Source organism: Stegastes partitus, unplaced genomic scaffold, assembly GCF_000690725.1.
Source record: "Stegastes partitus isolate 25-593 unplaced genomic scaffold, Stegastes_partitus-1.0.2 Scaffold1960, whole genome shotgun sequence".
Lineage (NCBI taxonomy): Eukaryota > Metazoa > Chordata > Actinopteri > Pomacentridae > Stegastes > Stegastes partitus.
The window spans coordinates 138,610-145,532 of NW_007579691.1; positions in this window are offsets into that span (position 1 = coordinate 138,610).

Here is a 6,923-nt window from a genome sequence, read left to right on the forward strand (position 1 = left end):
TGTAGATGTTCTTGTATCGTCTCCTGACTGATGCTTCTCAACAACCTTTCCACAGAGTTCTTGGAGGGTTCTTCAGTCTTCATGGTGTGGTTCTATCCAGGAGTTCTGATCCACCAGTGACTGGACCTTCCACATACACCAGTCTTTACACAACAATCACTGACCTCAGATGATCTTGTTTCAGTAACTGTGGCACCAACTGGCTGCATCGGTTTCAGGTTTTTGAACACTTTAGAACAACACGTCACAGTTCCTGACTGATAAACAGTTTCCCTGTTCAGAGGGTTGAATTATGTTCCTCTACATCTGGTCCAGTCTAAATAAATACAAACGCCGTCTGAAAGCACCTCTTCAGGTTTAGTTCCCCTGATGAAGGACCTTTGACTTGTGTGACTTTGCAGGAGCGAGGTTTGTGTTGCTGTTTGTTTCCTGACTGAGATGCTTCTGCTGGTCACCAGAAAGGTGTGCAGACGTCTGATGAGTGCAATCCCAGCTGCACGAGCATTTTATTGCTACAGAGAGCAACTTGTTTGATGTGCAGATCCCCAAACCAGCGAATCCTGATTCTGCTGTTTGCATCAGACGACTGGTCTGCAGGCTGAGATGTAAAATGCATGTGTTCAGGAGACAGAGCGGCCGCTGAAGCGTGACTGGTTTTGTCTTCAGGGTCGACTGCAGCTCTTTCATATGAGACACACTGATAGTTACGTGATTACAGCACATCAGTCACATCAGCACCGAGCGCCTTTCTGCTCTCAGGTATGTTGTTTCCAGCGGCTGTTATTTGGCGTCTGCAGGGTGGTCCGCCGCTCTCATCGCGCTCCACAGGAAACTAAATACGTCGTAATTTCACAGCGTTCTGCACAGTTTGAACGCTTTAATTTAGAGGCTGGTGTAATTTTAATAAACAAGCTCTCTGAGACGCGTCTGGATTTCAGGTTTCACCAAAGAGAACCGAGCTCTGCTGTTTCCAGGTTATCGACACTTTTACGTCTTAATCTTTTGGTTGTTCATGTTCAGGATTTAGATGTTTGGTGCATTCATACCCAGGCTACTGTTTAATATCCAGGTTACTGATATTTTAGTGTGTTTAACACCTTTATATGACGTTATTGACCCCTTGGTGCATAAATCAACATTTTTTGTGCATCATTTTCCAGATTATCGATACTTTAATTGGTTAACATTTCTCTTATTGACACTTTCATCTGTAAATATCCAGATTTTTAAGACTTTATTGCCTTAAAATGCACAGTTTGGTGCATTATAATCCAGGCTGTTGACGTTTTTTCTCCACTGATACCCAACTTTACACGCATTAGTATCCTGGTTACCAACTCTTATAATCCAGGTATCGATACTTCTGTGTGGTAATAATAATGTTATTGACACTTTTATATGTTTATATCCAAATTATTAACAATTAGGTGCATTAATATCCAGAATATGGACACGTTGTCCGTTAATATCCATGTTATTAGTTTTATAGTTGTTGTTATTTGTTGATATCCTGGTTGTTCGTTCTTCTGTTCATCATTTTTGAGGAATTTTGAGCCATTTGAGGTAAATTTAGAAGAAAATCTGCAGAAAACTTAGAGAAGGCGTTGACTTTCAGAGTGTTTAGAGCTTCTGCAGATTCTTCCTCCAGATGTTCAGTCTGAACCTTAAATCAAACATCATTTAACTCTGGCCACCGTTCCTGTCCAGCAGCCTCGTCGTGCAGCGACACTCTGCTCCCGCTGCTCCTGCTACTCTTGTTTCTGGAAGCTCCACTTGCAGGTTTCACCATGAAGGTCAAACATCACACTTTGTTCTCGGTGCTCCACATATTTACAGAACATGACGAGCAGGAAGTTCTGGGAGCAGAGTGTCGCTGCACGAGGAGAACACTGCTGTCAGGATTACATGTTCAGGTTTTTTTATGGGAATACTCTTGGATCATACCTGTAGATCATTTGAAGAACACCAACACTTTGTAGAAGCTCTGATGTGCATTAAAGACGTGATGGAACATGTTGTTTAGTTTAGATCAGCGGTTATTGTCCTTAAAACACACGGATCAAACCTTTCAAACCAGGTCACTGCGTCTCACCGTGCAGCTGGAATCGTCCAGTCTTCAGACAAGTGGGTTTTAAATGTTACGACTGAACTTTCTTGGACTTTCTGCCACAGTGAAGTGATAATATTTTCAGTATCACGTCGTCTCCCAGCGAAACAAATCAGCCTCAGAAGTCCTTAAACGATCTCAAAGCCTTCAGCGCTCCTGATTTACGTCCGACTCTTTCCACCTTCGGCTGATAACGGAGACCAGAATCACATAAAACCACCGTAAATGAGCGGCTGCAGACTCGTGTTTTTCCAGATTTGAGGGCTATTAAATGGAAATTGAGGAGATAAGTGACCTCCACGCCCTCACTGAGCATACATCAGTGTTTATGTTGGAGTCCAGACAGCACCGAGGAGGTTTTCCAGGTCTTGGTCGCTGCCGTTCGGCTTCAGACTCACCTGAAGCAGCAGCAGACTGTTGGCAGCCGACGGGTCCTGATGAAAGATAGAAACCTGCTCCAGATGTCTGGAGGCAGATTCCATCAGATTTAACGCTCTGAGATTAACACAGTTCGTAGTCGACTCTGCTGACGGGACAGAGTCTGAGTTAATGCACATTTAGAGACTTACGAGAGTGTTGGAATATGGTTTTCTTTTACAAACACTGTGTATAAAGCAAGTGTTGATGCAAAACATTGATTCTAAAGTAAACTCTGGAATCAAGCTTTACTAATTGTGTGTTAATATCCAGAGTATTGATGGTTTAGTACATGAATATGGAGTTATTTGACACCCCAGTGCAGTAATATCCAGATAACTGACAGTTTTGTGCAGTAAAATTCAGATACGTGACCCTTTCTCTGTGCCGATTGTTGGTTTTCGACACTTTTGTCTGTTAACATCCAGGTTGTCTACGCATTTGTGGGCTAATATATCCAAATTGTTGATGCTTTTGTCCATTAAAATGTCGATTTTTAACACTTTTGTGTGTTAATATCCAGGAGTTTGATGTTTTAGTGCATTAATATCCAGGTTTTTGACAGTGTTGTGTGGTAATACCTCGATTATTTACACTTTGGTGTGTTAAAGTCCATATCATTGATACCGTTGTGTCTTAAATGACGACAAAAACAACACTTTTGTGCATCAATATCCAGACAACGGATATTTTTGTGCCTCAAAACTGAGGCTATTGATGGTTTTGTGGGAGAATATCCAGGTTATGTTGAGTTTCATGCCGTAATATCCAGATAACTGACCTTTTTGTGCCTTAAAATCGAGCTAGCAAACAGTTTTGTGCAGTAATATCTCGGTTTTTGACACTTTCGTGTGTTAACATCCAGCAGTTTGATGTTTTAGTGCATTAATATCCAGATAATTTACATTTTTGTGCATCAATATCCAAGTTTTTGACAGTTTTGTGTGGTAATACCTCGATTATTTACACTTTGGTGGGTTAATGTCCATATTATTGAATGTCTTAAACGACCAAAATGACACTCTTGTACTTTGATATCCAGATAACGGACATTTTTGTGCCTTAAAATCGAGCTAGCAGACAGTTTTGTGCAGTAAAATTCAGGTACGTGACCCTTTATGTGTGTTGATTGTTGGTTTTCGACACTTTTGTCTGTTAACATCCAGGTTGTCTACGTGTTTGTGGGTTAATATATCCAATTTGTTGATGCTTTTGTGCATTAAATTGTCGGTTTTTAACACTTTGTGTGTTAATATCCAGGTCTTTGTAACATTAATGTGCAAGTTATTGACTATTTGTGGGTTCATGGCAGCGTTTTTGACTCTTTCATACATTAATGTCCTACTCATTGACATCTTACACCAAGATATGATCAACTTTATGAGCCAATACAGGTAGTTACACAAGAACTGGGTTTGGATCTGAGTCGGGCACAAAACCATCATAACGTTGGACCTTCTGTTGTTGAGTTTACTACGTGAGAACTTCTAGTAAAGTGTTGAAATCGGCCTGAAGAGACGCTGAATTAGTGGTTTACATGTATTTGTCTTGGTGCTGCTGCAGTGAACATGTGGTTCCGTAGGTGGACTTTCAGTTCCTGCTACCTCAGCAGAAACAAACCGGCTCCTTTGTTCGTCCTACAAGTGTTTAGACGACGAGTGAATGTCTGATCCGTGAGAACTGGAGGAAAGCCGGCGTGCTGCTGAACTGTACTGACTGTACCGAGGCGCTGCGGTGACGGACGTAACCGGTGACGGGTCATGTTGAGAGCAGGGTTTTTCTGGTCGGGGTGGATGGTGGGCGTACAAAGCTCAGGACTTCCCATCTGTGGTTCAGTCAACAAAAGCAGTCGGTTAGGGTTTGGGAGAGATGGCGGTTTGGGTTCAAGGAAGATAAACATGTTGTATCGTCCTCGCTGCTGAAGCAGAAACGAGCTCAGCGGAGCTTCTGGATGGAACGTTTTGGGTGAAACATTTAAGAAACGCTGGCTGCACCTTCCTGCTCTCACTCCAGATGTTTACTGATATCAGAGGCCTGGTTCTGTAAACGCTGGTTCTCTGGTGTAACGTAGATGGAACCCTCGCTAACGTCATTAGTTCCACCTGCTCTGGTTAAAGCATGACACAGCAGCTTTATTTACACGTTCCTGACTCGTTGAGTTCCAGGGTTTTGGTGTTTTAGTCCATTTCTATCCACGTTATCGACTCTCTGGTGCTTTAACATCCAGACTATCGACACTTTGGTTCATTCATATCCAGCAGTTTTTCACTTTGGCATGTAAACATCCAGGTTATTGACATTTTAGTGTGTTTTCAACCAGGTGATTGACCCTTTTGTTTGTGAATATCTCGGTTGTCTATCCTGGTTTTTTACACTTTTGCACATTTATAAGCTTGTTATCGACACGTTTGTGTGTTAATGTTGAAGTCACTGTTACTTTCATGCATCGATATCCAGGCTATTGACACTATTGCATATTAAAAAGCAAGTTACTGACCATTTTTTGTATTAATATCAAGTTTATTGACACTTTGGTTTGGTAATTTCTGGGTTATTGACAGTTTTGTCCATTGTTATTGAGGTTAATGACACTTTAATGCATTCATATTTAGGTCATTGACATTGTGGTTTGTTCACATCCAGATTATTGACATTTTTGTTTGGTATTACCAAAGTCATCGGCTCTTTTGTTTGTGAATATCTGGGTTATGTACAGTTTTGAGCATTATTGTCCATGTTATTGACAATGTAGTGCTTTATATCCTGGTTATTAGTGGATATTAGTTTAGTGTGTCAGTATTCTGTTTTTTTGCACATCAATTAGCAGGTTATTGACCCTTTTTTTGCACTTTTGTGTGTTAATATTGAAGTTAATGGCACTCCAGTACTTCAATATCCTGGTTATTGACAGTTTAAGGTGTCAGTAACCAGCTTTTTTACACTTTTGCATCTTAAAAACCAAGTTATTGACCATGTTTTGTGTTAATATCAAGATTATTGACACCTGATGCATCGACATCCAGCCTACTGTCGCTTTAGTTTAGCAACAAACATTCTTTACATTCTTCTACAAGTTCCATCTTTTCTCTTTTTAACGCCGTGCTCTTATATAACCCTCCTCCTCGTCCTCCTCCTCGTCCTCCTCCTCCTCGTCTTCGTCGTCCGTGGGTTTAGATTCGCAGCATATCTGAGATGCCTCTCAGTCAGCTGCTGTTTATCACTCCGTTAAAGAGGCGACTCTCTCCGTGGGAGGATGAAAAACAGACCTCGGCCTCCAGTGTTTGGTTTGGCCTCGACTCCGGTGTTCGGGGTTCGGGGGTCACCTGGGGTCACCTGGGGTCACCTGAGGTCAGGGGTACGTTTGTTTACTTAAAGGCCGAAGCCCCTGAGAGCAGAAGTGACATAATCAACCCCAGCTGAGGCGTCAGAACGAGATAAGGCTGCCGACACTGATGCTAAGTGAAAAATGGCGTGAATGAAGTGCAGATGATTCCTCAACTTCTTCTTCTTCTGACTGCTTCTCTGCTTTTTACACCAGAACTCCATAAAAGTGAAAGTTAAACAGTCGGGTTTGGACTGTGAAGTATTTCTACTGTCAGTTTTTATTGAAAAAGAAAAAGAAGGTTTGAGTTAATGAAAATCATCTTGCACTGAACTGAAACATGCTGCCGTTGTGGTTTGTAGTAATTATCACGGCCTGTTGTGTCTGAATATCAGGATGTTGACACGTTTCTACTTTCATATCTGGGATTTAGATGTTTCAGTGCTTTAATATTCACCTTACCAACACTTTTCTGTCTTAATACTCTGTTGTTATTAGATATATGATCATTATGAACACTCTTTTGTGTGTGAATATTCAGGTTCTTGGTACTTTTGTGTTTGCTTTTTACAGAAGAACTATAAAAGTTAAACAGCAGGGTTTTGACTATAAAGTATTTTTACTGTGATTTTTATGGAAAACATAACAAATGTTTTAATGAAAATCATCTTCTGCCTGTTGTGTCCTAATGTCCAGGATGTTGACACGTTTCTGTTTGGTGCATTAATATTCACATTATATTTTCTGTATTAATATCCAGATTACAGACTCTTGTGTGTGTCTGCTTTTTACAGAAGAACAGAAGTTAAACAGTAGGATCGTGACTGTTTTTCACTTTTACTGTCAGTTTTTGTGGAAATAAAGGATGAAAGGATGTTTTAGTTAATGAAAGTCATCTTGGGCTGCGGCGATGGTTTGTGGCGATCATCACGGCCTGTAAACTGGTTGTGTTCAGTGGTTTTCTACGTATTTATTAGAGTTTTATGTGTTTATAAAACTGCATCGGGACAAATCCTTTATGGAGACGCTTCGTTATAGAAAGAAAAAGTATTTTTAGTTTATTTCTGAAACACTGTT